Consider the following 14,189-nt stretch of genomic DNA (forward strand, 5'->3'; position numbering starts at 1 on the left):
CATAGCCCCAGAGACCCGGGTTGAGTCCTGGCCTTTGCTGACTGTGCAGATTTTGCACATTCTCCCCCATGAGTTTCGTCTGGGTGCTCTGGTTCACTTCCATGGTTCAAAGATGTGCAGGTTAGGTGTATTGGCCATGTTAAATGTTCCTTTAATTTCCAAAGATATGTAAATTAGGCTCTGAATCGTTGCAGTTTTTACACTTACTTTGAAATCTTCTCCTCGTTCTTGATGAACTCATGACTGGAACATGAAAATCTCTATCAATGAATCCCTACATTGCAAAAGATGGCCATTCGGCCCATTGAGTCAGCACTGATTCTCTGACCTGTCCACATAACCTCACATATTTACCCTGTTAACCCTCCTAATCTAAACATACTGGGAGACATAAGGGTAAATTTAGCATGGTAAATCCACTTACCCTATCAATGGAGTGTGGGAGGAAACCAGAGCACCCGGAGGAAAGCCACGTGGACACAGAGAAAATTTGGAAAATACGTAAGTCACTCAAGGCCTGAATTGAACCCGACTCCCTGTCATTCTGCAGCAGCAGTGCGAAAGCCACCCTTCTTTCTCTTCCAAAAGACCATATGACATAGGAACAGAATGAGGCCACTCAGCCCATCGAGACTGCTCTGCCATTTTTCTCATTCCCATTCTCTTGTCTTTTCCCCATAACCCCTAATCCCTTTATTCATCAAGAATCTATCCATCTCTGTCTTAGAAACACTCAATGACCTGGCCTCCACAGCCTTTTGCGACAAAGATTTCCACAGATTCGCCACTCTCTGGCTGAAGAAATTCCTCCTCCTCTGTTTTAAAGGATCGTCCCTTTAGTCTGGGGTTGTGCCCTCTGGTTCTAGTTTTTCCTACAAGTGGAAAAAGCCTCTCTGTGTCCACTCTAACCAGGCCTCGCAATGTCCTCTAAGCTTCAGAAAGATCCCACTCATCCTTGTGAATTCCAACGAGTACAGACCCAGAGTCCTCAAACATTCTTCATACAACAAGCTCTTAATTCCATGGATCATTCTTGTGAACCTCCTCTGGACCTTTTCCAAGGCCAACACATCCTTCCTTAGATAAGGGGCCCAAACTGCTCACATTACTCCAAATGGGGTCTGACCAGAGTCTTTGCCAGCCTCAGAAGTACATCTGTGCTCTTGTATTCTGACCCTCTCGACATTGCATTTCCCTTCCTAACTGCCGACTGAACCTGCACGTTTGCCTTAAGAGAATCTTGAACAAGGACTCCCAAGTCCGTTTGTGCTTCTGAGTTCCTGAGCATTTCACAATTTAGAAAATAATCTACACCTCCATTCCTCCTTCCAAACTGCATAACCTCACACTTTTCCACATTGTATTCCATCTGCCACTTCTCTGCCCACTCTCCCAGCCTATACAAATCCTTCTGCAGCACACCTGCTTCCTCAATGCTACCTGTACCTCTACAGGTCCTCACAGGCTTCTTCCTGCAAGGAAAAATACCCAACTTCTCAATCGATCATCATTGCTACAAACCTTTATCAATGGAATCATTCATGTGAATATCCTTTGCACTCCCTCCAAACTTCGACAAGTGTGGTGCCCAGCACTGGACTCAGTGCTCCAGGTGAGGCCTGTCTAGTGTATTTAAAAGCTCAACATGATCTTCTTATTCGTCTATTTAATCCTCCAATAAAATGTAGGATGCCATTTGCTTTATTAACTGCTCTCCCAACATGCTCAGCCACCTTTAATGACTTTTGTACTTAGAAACCGAGATCCCTTTTTTTCTGCATTTCCTTAAGAGTTTCTCCATTTATTTCTCCACAATCTGAAAATGAATCAACTCACACTTCTCAGCATTGAACTTTATCTAGTTAGGTGATTGACCCGCACAGGTGCCCGACTGTGGCAAATTGGGGAATTTCACAGTAACTTCATTGCAATGTTAATGTAAGCCTTACTTGTGACTAATAAACTTTCCTTTAACTTTACTTTTCTGTACTTTTACTTTATCTGCCACTCGTCTGCCAGAGGACAGCAATGGAAGCGTTCACTCAGCATCTACACATTGTTCTGAGCTCTAGGATCTCTCAGCCTAATTCACTCGGCCTTTCAACATGGAACAACCTCCTCATTCCGGGGGGCAATCCAGTGAACCTTCTCTGTACCGCCTCTAATGCAAGCTTATCTTTTCTCAAATGTGGATACCATAGCTGTTCACAGCATTGCAAATGTGGTCTCCATAAACTCCTGTACAATTGTAGCAAGACACTTTTCTTCATCTACTCCAATTAACTTGCAATAAAAACAAACATGCCATTTGCTTTTGTGATTGCTTTAATGAATAATCCAGATAGTGCTCCGAATTCTCCTCAACATTTTAAATCCGTCACATTTCAACCCCTCCTCAGCTCTGAAGAAGAGTCATAGGCACTGGAAGCATTAACTCTGTTTCTCTCCCGATAGATGCTGCCAGACCTGCTGAGGTTTCTAGCATTTTCTGTTTTATTTCAAATTCCGTCTCTCTGCCATCCTCACCTCCTTGTAGAAACATATTTGTAACTTTTTAACTCTCCCATTCGACTTAGGCCACCAGCTGTCTTGTCATTTAATCATTGCTGCACTTCTCCTTGTTCAGCAAAGACAAGAGAACAGTTCGCACTCGATTCAGTGATGAGAGATGAATGAGAAATGATGTGAGGAGTTGTGACAGAAAATCAACATCTCCGACTTCTCCCTGTAATCCTGCACATTCTTCCTTTTCGGACAACAGTCTAGTTCCCTGAGGACGTTTCAATTGAATCTGTATCCACCACACTCTCCAACAGTGCATTCCACACTTTAAACACTCACTGTGTGAAAAATGTTTTCCTCGTGTTCCTATTCCTTCCTTTGCTCATGATGTTCATTCAATCTGTTCCCTCTCATTCTTCATCATTCCACGAATGGGAACAGTTTGTCCCTATCCACTCTGTCCAGACGTCTCATAACTTTTAATACCTGTAAGTGGAACCCCTGATGGGGTGGTAAGATTTTTAAACCAGTCGACATTAAGGCATTGATAAAACTAGCAGCGTTCAGTTAAATGACTTTTAAATACATTTATGAGCTAACAAGAAGCAATGTGAGATGCAGTAATTGATTCAACCGAGTAATTATGATTGTAAAACACACATGCTGATATTTTGAATGGATTATTATTGACTTTAAGGAAGTTAACAGTTGGCAGTAAACCAATCTCGAAACATTAGCTCATTTCACTCCTTACAGATGCTGCCTGACCGGCAGAGATTTTCCAGTATTTTCTCTTTTGGTTTCAGATGACTGCACCCGCAGTAATTTGCTATTATTTTAGAGTTGTACTGTTGCACCTCATTTAGAGTTGTAGGACTGAGAAACTCACGAATGAAATTGATTCGATACTTTGGAACTGTTTTCCTTTTACTTTTCATTGTCTCTCTATAATTTTCCCACCAGAATGAATCACTTCACAATTCTCAGCGTTGAATTTCATCTATAAATTGTCCACTCATTCCGTCAACTAGTCCATGTCCTTTTTGAAGTTTCACACTTTCCTTCTCACAGTTCACAATGCTTCCAAGTTTCACATTATCCAAAAGTTCTGAAATTGTGCCCTGTGCACCATTAGCTCTGTCACTAATAGATCCTGGTGCATGTTCACAGTGTCTACACCTTGTGTGCATACCAAACTGGTTTGGGGCTTATAACAGAAAAGAGGAGCCAATGCAGATACCTGTCTGCATATTCCACGTAAATGTTGCAGAATTGTAGTCAAGTGGTTTTGTTATCATTGTTAATAGGAAGTAGCAGAGAATGGTTTTGATCCATCGACCTCTGAGCTATGGGCCCAGCACGCTTCAACTGCCCCACTTCTGCTACGTCAAGTCCAGCTTCACCTACCCCACCCCACCGCCTCCGCCCCTCCCCCCTGCTCCCCCTCACTCCTCCCCCTCCCTCCTCCCCTCCCCCCTCCTCCCCCTCCCCGTCCCCCCTCCTCCCCTTCCCCCTCCCCCTCACCCTCCCCTGTCCCCCTCCCCCCGCTCCCCCTCACTTCTCGCCCTCCCTCCTCCCCCTCCCTCCTCCCCCTCCTCCCCCTCCCTCCCTCCTTCCCTCCCCCTCCCCTCCCCTCCCTGTCCCCCTCCCCTCCCCCTCCCTGTCCCCCTCCCCCTCCCTGTCCCCCTCCCCCTCCCCCTCCCTCTCCCTCTCCCCCTCCCCCTCCCTCTCCCTCTCCCCCTCCCCCTCCCCCTCCCTCTCCCCCTTCCTCTTCCCCTTCCCCCCTCCCCGTCCCCTTCCCCCTCCTCCCTCCCCCCTTTCCGCCTCCCCCTCCCTCTCCCCCTCCCTCTCCTCCCCATCTCCGCTGCCTTTCAATGTAGCCAGTCAGATATTAACTTCCACGTTGTAGTTTAACACCAGCACCAGTGTCAGGAGGCTCAGTCTGGACACAAAAGTCCACTGCATAGCACCAAGACTGAAGGGACAGAGAAATACACGCACGAAAACAGCAAAAGAGGTTGTTTGTACACCTGTATGGACGGTCACGGAATTGATCACTGATGTTTTAAATGCGTTTTCTCGTGTAAATATGTTTGTAAATATAATTCCTGCTGTGTAACTGTGCTCTATGTTGTTCAAAGATTTTCACTGTTGTTGTGCAAAGTATTTCACTCTTTTTCCTGCTGTGCTCTATGACTTAGAGGTTTACAGCATGGAAACAGCCCCATCGGCCCAACTTGTCCATGCCGTCGAGTTTTTTTACCACCGAGCTATTCCCATTGCTCATGTTTGCCCCATATCCCTCCACACCCACCTTACCCATGTAACTGTCTCAATTGTTGTTGAGAGATGATTTCTGCTGTTGCGCAAAATGCTCCCCTGTTGTTGTAAATGTGTTTCAGGCTGTGTAAATGTTTTTTTTCTGTTCTTTTAATATGTCCCCTGCTCTGCAAACGTGTTCTCTATTGTGTAAGAAGATTCTCCATGAAGATGTTTCTGTCAGTAAATTTTTGTATGTTGTGTTAAGATTTTCCCTGTTTAGTGTAAAACTCTTGCATATAAAAGTGATTCACTGCAGATCGAGGTTTTTTGGGGAAAAGAGAAGCCGATGTAAATACCTGTCTGCATCCTGCACCGAAAAGTCACAAACGTTGTTTCAAGTCGTTTCATTATCAGTGATAATAGGAATAGCAAAGGATGGTTTCGATCCATCGACTTCTGGGTTATGGGCCCAGCACGCTTCCGCTGCGCCACTCTGCTACGCCAAAGGCTATCTGTCTATCAATGTAGTCAGGCAGATTTTCGCCCCTGTATCGTTTAATACTAGTTCCAGTGTCAGGAGGCTCAGCCCCTGCATCACACCCAGAATACAACAGAGAAAAACACACAATAGCAGTAAGGTAAATTGTCTGGACATATAACGACAGACAAAGGTGATGGGAAACCGCATGACACGGAATCTAGCACTATATTTCAAGGAATTTTCTGTTGCAAATACATGTTTGCAAATATATTTCCTCCTGTGTAACTGTGCTCTCTGTTGTTGAGAAGTGTTTTCTGCTGTTGTGCAAAATGCTTCCCTGATGCTGTCAATGTCTTTCTGATTGTTTAAATACGGTCCATCTTGTGTAATTTTAAAAAAATGCTTTGTTAATATATGCCCTGCTCTGTAAATTATCTGGTCTCATGATGTTCCATATTGGGTTAAAATGTCGCATGTTGTGTGAAGATGTTTTCTGTTCTTGTATAAAACACTGGTTAAACTGCAACTGGATAAAGATCGCCCAATTTCGACTACATTTTACCCTCTGTTAGTGAATGTGATTTGCGGATTCATATTGTATCCCACACGGGCACGTGAGTGAGATTTGTTCTGTATCTGTCTGTCTCCAGTTGTAGTTGCGAGTTTTTTTTTGTTTTATTCATTTCGAGAGGGCATCACTGACGAGGCCAGCATTCATTGACAATCTCTAACTGACCTTAAGAAGGTGGTGGTTTGCTGCTTTATTGAACTGCTGCAGTCCCTGAGGTGTCGGTACAGCCACAGTGCTGTTAGCCAAACAGTCATTGAGGATTTTGCCACTGCGACAGTGAAGGAACCGCAATGTATTTCCAAGTCAGGACGGTGAGTGCCTTGAGGGGGAGTTTGCAGTGCTGGTATTCCCATGTATTTACTGCTGCTGTCCTTCGAGATGGTAGAGGTGGTGGGTTGGTGGGTGCAGTCTAAGAAGAGGAGATGAAGAAATATTGTTCCCATTGCCAGAGGAGAGAAGGATGGTTTTTAATGTGCTGAGTGTTTAGAACCTGGAATGCACTGCCTGGGGGGTTGGTCGAGGCAGCATCAAATCCGGGTTGTCAAGGGAGAATGGGATCAGCACCTGAAGTGAAAGGATTTCCAGGGTTTTGAGGCAAGGACTTGGAAAGGGATGAGCTGAGATGTTCTTGTACAGCCCAGCATGCAGGCAAAGGGCCGAATGCTCTCCCTCTCTCTGTTGTATCCATTCTAAGATTCTATATGTATGATGTTGGACTCATTCTGTATCGCTCTCTCTCTATCTGAGAAACTTAGCAAATCTGTACATTTTCTACCCGGAAGATACCTAATTGAAACTGGGCCTTTTGTTCTAATTAGTATATGATTCCACACGGTCCTCTACTCAAAATCTTCAACGGAACATCATCTGCTTATCTCTGAAATTCATTCTCCAACGTCTCATTACCTCGATTGCCCTTTAGTACATCTGTGCTAGTCGATTCAAATGCTTTAGGTAATACCAAATTCGAAGTTATAGAACAAAGAAAATTACAGCACAGGAAGAGGCCCTTCAGCCCTCCAAGCCTGCACCGACCATGCTGCCCGACTGAACCAAAATCCCCTACCCTTCCAGGGACCATATCCCTCTATTCCCATCCTATTCATGTATTTGTCAAGACACCCCTTAAAAGTCACTACCATATCCGCTTCCACTACCTCCCTCGGCAATGAGTTCCAGGCACCCATTACTCTCTGTGTAAAAAAAGCTGCCTCGTGCATCTCCTTTAAACCTTGCCCCTCGCATCTTAAACCTGTGCCCCATAGTAATTGACTGTCCCACCCTGAGAAAAAGCTTCTGACTATCCACTCTATCCATGCCTCTCATAATCTTGTAGACTTCTATCAGGTCGCCCCTCAACCTCCGTCGTTCTAGTGAGAACAAACCAAGTTTCTCCAACCTCTCCTCATAGCTAATGCCCTCCATACAAGGCAACATCCTGGTAAATCTTTTCTGTATCCTCTCCAAAGCCTCCACATCCTTCTGGTAGTATGGTGACCAGAATTGAACAAGTGCGGCCTAACTAAGGTTCCATAAAGCTGCAACATGACTTGCCAATTTTTAAACTCAATGCCCCGGCTGATGAAGGTAAGCATGCTGAATGCCTTCTTGACTACCTTCTCCACCTGCATTGCTACTTTCAGTGACCTGTGTACCCTTTGTCTATCAATACTCATAAGGGTTCTGACATTTACTGTATATTTACTATCTGTATTAGACCTTCCAAAATGCATTACCTCACATTTGTCCGGATTAAACTCCATCTGCCATCTCTCGGCCCAAGTCTCCAACTGATCTATATCCTGCTGTATCCTCTGATTGTCCTCATCGCTCTCCGCAAATCCACCAACCTTTGTGTCGTCCGCAAACTTACTAATCAAACCAGTTACATTTTCCTCCAAATCATTTATATATATTACAAACAGCAAAGGTCACAACACTGATCCCTGAGGAACGCCACTTTCCACTGCTCCCCTCTGTCTTCTTTGACCAACTCCATGTCGGTCAACAGCGACAGTTAATGTGCATTTTTTCCCGCGCTACTACAGTTCTGTGTTGCGGCCAGTGGATGTCAGCACACTCTGGTAGACTGAAGTTCAGACATCAGAGAGGGACACAACAGACAAGAATTGTTCACATTATATTGAACCCGGGACGGAGGAATTTAGAAATACTAAATCTGTTGGCCGTATCTTTTTGAAATCTACCAGTACGCTGCTTTCCTCTGTAATGAAATTAAATCATTTAAATTATAAAAATCAGTAAGGCTATGCTTTTTACGGAATGTATTAGTGCCGGTTGGCATTATGTTTTGAACGAAGTGGCATTTTGAATCACTGTTGTTTAGGATAGTAAGAATTGAATATCCAGCCTGCAGTCTGCATTGCACCTTTTGCTTGTACAGTGATCATTAAACATTTAGCACTCCCACTTTCCTATGTATCTTCATCCGACAACATTTCCCTGCTCCGTCTCACAAGGCAGTCAACGTCGCACCTCCACTTTGTCTTTTGCCCATGGGAGGCTTATCGTGCCCAGTCCCCATTGTGTTTCACTTTGCTCAGTTATATTGCCCAGATTGCATACAGTTCCAACTTTTCTATTCTCCATAAATAATAAATGAATAAATAGGACCATCCCTTGATTAAACGCTGTAAGCTTTTAGCGGATGAGTTTCATGAAGTGCTGTGTGTGATGCCCGCCTTTATGCTTCTGTACAAATTCAGTCAAAGGAAAATTATCCAAATGTATCTTCAATTCTCCTTCTCACTCACAAAGAACTGAATGGGTTATAGATACAATTTCAATTGCAGCTTTAAAAGATAGAGAATGGATTTACAAATTTAAAATCCAAGGGCGACATCAATGCCTGGAGTGGTTTTCAGGCTGTGGCCACTAGAATAACAATGCGCATTGTCAATTTGGATTATTCAAAATCATAGAATGGCCCATCCATTGTGGATGAAAGGAAACTTTAAACTGTGCAGCTGTGCTGTGCTTCAGGAATTTGTTTTCCAGAAATCTTCATTAATCAAAATGTTTGCCTCATCCGCTGAGCACTTCCAGCATTTTCTGTTTTTGTTTCAGATTTCCAGCTTCCAGCTTTGCGTTGTGTTCTGTGCAGATGTTTTACTGGAACAGGGAACAGGTTCTGATCAGCCCTGTGGCAGCTAGAGTAGAGTGTGTCTCCCGACTATCAAGCCTGCGAGATTTGACTCCAAGCTGTACAGGAGAATGAGGAAGAGAGAGAGGGAGGATCATTCTGTGATGGACACATTTCCTGTATAAAGGTGTGTATTTCCACAACTGTCTCAACAGACATAAGATGTTCCAACACGAGTTGCAATCAATGAAGTTCCTCTGAACAGTTCTTGACGTTTTAACTCCGAGATTGGTGAAAATACGAATCGTTTCTACGTTGTCAAAAATCCATATATGGACAAGTAAAGTAAACTTCCGTCACGCAGCTCTGTGGCGCAATGGAAAGCGCGTTGGGCTTCCACATGATAGCAAGTTAGCCATTCAAAGGTTGTGGTTTCGAGACCCACCAGCGTTGGATTTTGGGTCAGATTAGTGGCAAACAGTGAGCTGCTTCAATGATGTGATTCAGCTTCGGCACCGACATTTCCTGCTCTGCCAACTCTCCACGCTGTTTCTGTTGCCTCGGCTCCCAGGGAAACCACTAACTCGAGAATAAATCACAAACCCCGGGGGCTTTCTTTAAGATTGATACAACGTTCGCTGGTTGGGTTAGAAATAGTATCATCTTTTTCAATTAGATATTTCACTTCTTTTGAAAGATAAAGAGGATTAAAGAACACACACACACAACAACAACTTACAAATAACTACAATCAATAAATGAATATCAGTGCCCTGCAACCTGGTGGTGTTATTCTGGTGTGTCTGCTGCGCTTGTCCTTCCAGGCTGTCGTAGTCATTGGTTTGGAAGCTGCTGGCAAAGGAGCCTTGCTGAGCTGCTGCAGTGCATCGTGTCGACGGTGCGCACTGCTGTAGTGGAGGGAGTGAATTTTTATGCGTGGGAAGCGAATGAAGTGGGATGATTTGTCCTGGATGGTGCTCAACTTCTGTAGTGCTGTTCAAGCTGCATTCACCCAGGCAAGATATCTCAGGAAACCAAGTGCTCCTGTTTACTCCCACAGTCCAAAGATGAGCAAGTTGGGTGGATTGGCCATGCTAGATTGCCCCTTGATCCCGAAGGTGTTTGTATAGGTAGATTAGCGGGGTGGATGCGTGGCGACACGGGGATAGGTCTGTGTGCAATTCTCTGTTGGAGAGTTGGTACAGACTCGATGGGCAGAATGGTCTCCTTCAGCACTGTTGGGATTGTATGATTGTAAGGCCATTCAACTGTGTTAGAAATTCCCTGAGAAAAAAAAATGAAAAGTTGTATTTGTAGAATTTACAGCATTGGCTTTATTGAAGATTATTTTTTTCTGCAAGATGATGAAAATACCTGATCGAGTAAATAAATATTAGACTATATTTGTGGGCAGTCTCGAAATATGTTTTTGTTTCATCTTTGTAGACCATCCACTGTAAAGGTAAAGACAATATCGACGAGCAAGGATGGGACATTGCGACTTGCACAATTGCACTGATCACTTGAAAGGACTCAAGGCTCTCGCTGGGATTTGAAACTGAGATCTCCTATTTACTCGGCTTGTGCATTGTTCTATTTGCTCAAGTCAACAAAGACCCAATTCCCGCCCTACGGGTTCCTTGCAAGAAGGTGCTAAGATTGAGAGGTCTGAGTAACGTGAACTATGCTATTGGAGGCTTTCATCCTGGCAACAGGAATATTTCTCCACAGCTGCTTTCGGAGCTGCTGAATATTTCCAGCATTTCCTGTTTCAGATTTTGTGCCTTCATTACAGGAGTTAATTTACTGACAACCCAAAAGTTGTCTCTTGGACACAGCACCAGACAGAGCTTTTCTGTGATGTTCACACAGACAAGTTCACCCTTCACTTTCCGACACACGTACTTCAAAATCGGCTGTTTTCACACTGAGCACCCTGCAGCATTGCCTTCAAACCTCAACCAACCCTCCACCTGCACACCAGAGTCTCAGTGGTACAAGTGTATCGGAGGAATTCACAAAGACAAGGGATCACCGTGTTTATGAGGGAATATAAAGGATTAATCCATACTCACAAACAGGCTGACTATGTGAGAATCTCTCTCTTTCTCTCTCTCTCTCTCTCTCTCTCACACACACACACACACACACACACACTCACACCGCCATGGCAGTTGGTGAAATTTGACATCAATAAAAAACATCTGGAATTAAAAGTCCAATGACCACGAATCGATTTTCATAAAATAACACAGCTGGTTCACTAATGTCCTTTAAGAAATGATTTTTTTTTTACCTGGTCTGGACCGACATGTGGCCCCCGACCAACAGCAATGTGGTTGACTCTAAGCTGCCCTCTGAGGTCACCTATCAAGCTGCTCAGTTCAAGGAAGCAGAGTGGCGCAGCGGAAGCGTGCAGGGCTCATAACCCAGAGGTCGATGGATCAAAACCATCTTCTGCTATCATGTAATCACTCCATCAAAAAGACGTATTCTGCTGCTGCCCAAAAGCAAATCAGGGTTTTCTTTGCAGTTCATTTGCTTCTTGATTTTCATTAACGAGTAGCACAGCGTATTTGTCTCAGTTGGCTAAACAGTTTATTCAGCCAGCAGCGCGGGATCAATTCCAGTATCGGTTGAGATTGTTCATGAAGGCCCCACCTTCTCAGCCTTGCTCCTCGCCTGAGATGTGACTCCTCTGGTTAAATCACCACCGGTCAGCTCTCCCCATTGATGCCTCCCAGATACAACTGGGACTGTGGACCTTGCTTTAATTTTACAAACAATGGACGAATCATATCTCCGACACATTGTTCAAATATGAAAGTGTGCAAAAAAGTAAACTGAGCATGCGAAACGGAAGCATCCCTAAAATTTCAATTCTATCACAGTTGTATCATTTCAGGAACAATTGGAAACAACCAAAATCCAAAGACCAACGCAGAAAAGCTCCGTGATTCGAACACGCAGCTCTTTACTCTGAAGTTAGACGCTCTCCCGTTGCGCCACGTTTTACATCAGGGTCATGTTCGATGAATTCAAAACCAAACAGGGACCAGAGAGGTAAACTGCCCCTCTCTTTACTTTCTCTGAATTTACATCAAATGGAAAAGTAACAGCGAATCAAGATTAACGAGAAAGCAGAAAGGCAACATTTTCCTGCGGGAGAAATATGTTATTTCTTCCGGATGTTAAAACACTAAAAATGGATTGCGGAGTGACCATTTCATGGCCGAGTGGTTAACGCTGCTAATCCATTGTGCTCTGCACGCGTGGGTTCGAATCCCATCCTCGTCGGTGGTGCATTTGTTCTGTATCCTTATTGCCGATGAACTAATGATTCGTTCAGTGTTTTGAGCTTCACAGAACCAAGATGAAGTTTGGATACACGGGCTTGAGGGGTAAAGAGTCCAGAACAATTCCACATTCCCATATTTCTAATCAGATGAGAAACTCGATTAAAATCAGGACACCAGTTTTGGAGAGGAGTTTGCCACCAGGGAAACCTGAGGTTTCAGACACTCCAAAGCAGACGCCAGCTTCATTTGCGGCCCGAATGGGAGATTTTGTCTTTCTGGAATAGGCAGCTCAGCCATGAAAATTAGCACCGTATTAGCAGGATTGGCCATGCTAAATAGTCCCTTAATGTCAGAGGGATTAGCACGGTAAATATGTGGGGTTACGAGGATACAGGCTGGGTGGGATTGTTGTCGGTGCAGGCCCGATGGACCGAATGTTCTCCTTCTGCCCTGCAGGGATTCTCATGAAGTTCGAGGCGGCAGTTTCACTACTCTGAGAGCATTGACACAACCGTTCCTAATTTAGACCATAAGACCATAAGACATAGGAGCGGAAGAAAGGCCATTCGGCCCATCGAGTCCACTCCACCATTCAATCATGGTTGATTTCAACTCCATTTACCCGCTCTCTCCCCATAGCCCTTAATTCCTCGAGAAATCAAGAATTTATCAATTTCTGTCTTGAAGACGCTCAACGTCTCGGCCTCCACAGCCCGCTGTGGCAATGAATTCCACAGACCTACCACTCTCTGGCTGAAGAAATTTCTCCTCATCTCTGTTCTAAAGTGACTCCCTTTTATTCTAAGGCTGTGCCCCCGCGTCCTAGTCTCCCCTGCTAATGGAAACAACTTCCCTACGTCCATCCTATCTAAGCCGTTCATTATCTTGTAAGTTTCTATTAGATCTCCTCTCAATCTCCTAAACTCCAATGAATATAATCCCACGATCCTCAGACGTTCATCGTATGTCAGGCCTACCATTCCTGGGATCATCCGTGTGAATCTCCGCTGGACCCGCTCCAGTGCCAGTATGTCCTTCCTGAGGTGTGGGGCCCAAAAGTGCTCACAGTACTCCAAATGGGGCCTAACCAGTGCTTTATAAAGCCTCAGAAGTACATCCCTGCTTTTGTATTCCAAGCCTTTTGAGATAAATGACAATATTACATTTGCTTTCTTAATTACGGACTCAACCTGCAAGTTTACCTCTAGAGAATCCTGGACTAGGACTCCCAAGTCCCTTTGCACTTTAGCATTATGAATTTTGTCACCGTTTAGAAAATAGTCCATGCCTCTATTCTTTTTTCCAAAGTGCAAGACCTCGCACTTGCCCACGTTGAATTTCATCAGCCACTTCTTGGACCACTCTCCTAAACTGTCTAAATCTTTCTGCAGCCTCCCCACCTCCTCAATACTACCTGCCCCTCCACCTATCTTTGTATCATCGGCAAACTTGGCCAGAATGCCCCCAGTCCCGTCATCTAGGTCGTTAATATATAAAGAGAACAGCTGTGGCCCCAACACTGAACCCTGCGGGACACCACTTGTCACCGGTTGCCATTCTGAGAAAAAACCTTTTATCCCAACTCTCTGCCTTCTGTCTGACAGCCAATCGTCAATCCATGTTAGTACCTTGCCTCGAATACCATGGGCCCTTATTTTACTCAGCAGTCTCCCGTGAGGCACCTTGTCAAAGGCCTTTTAGAAGTCAAGATAGATAACATCCATTGGCACTCCTTGGTCTAACCTATTTGTTATCTCTTCAAAGAACTCTAACAGGTTTGTCAGGCACGACCTCCCCTTACTAAATCCATGCTGACTTGTCCTAATCCGACCCTGCACTTCCAAGAATTTAGAAATCTCATCCTTAACGATGGATTCTAGAATTTTGCCAACAACTGAGGTTAGGCTAATTGGCCTATAATTTTCCATCTTTTTTCTTGTTCCCTTCTTGAACAGTGGGGTTATAACAGCG

This window comes from Mustelus asterias, unplaced genomic scaffold (genome assembly GCF_964213995.1).
Source record: "Mustelus asterias unplaced genomic scaffold, sMusAst1.hap1.1 HAP1_SCAFFOLD_35, whole genome shotgun sequence".
In the NCBI taxonomy this organism is placed as follows: Eukaryota; Metazoa; Chordata; class Chondrichthyes; order Carcharhiniformes; family Triakidae; genus Mustelus; species Mustelus asterias.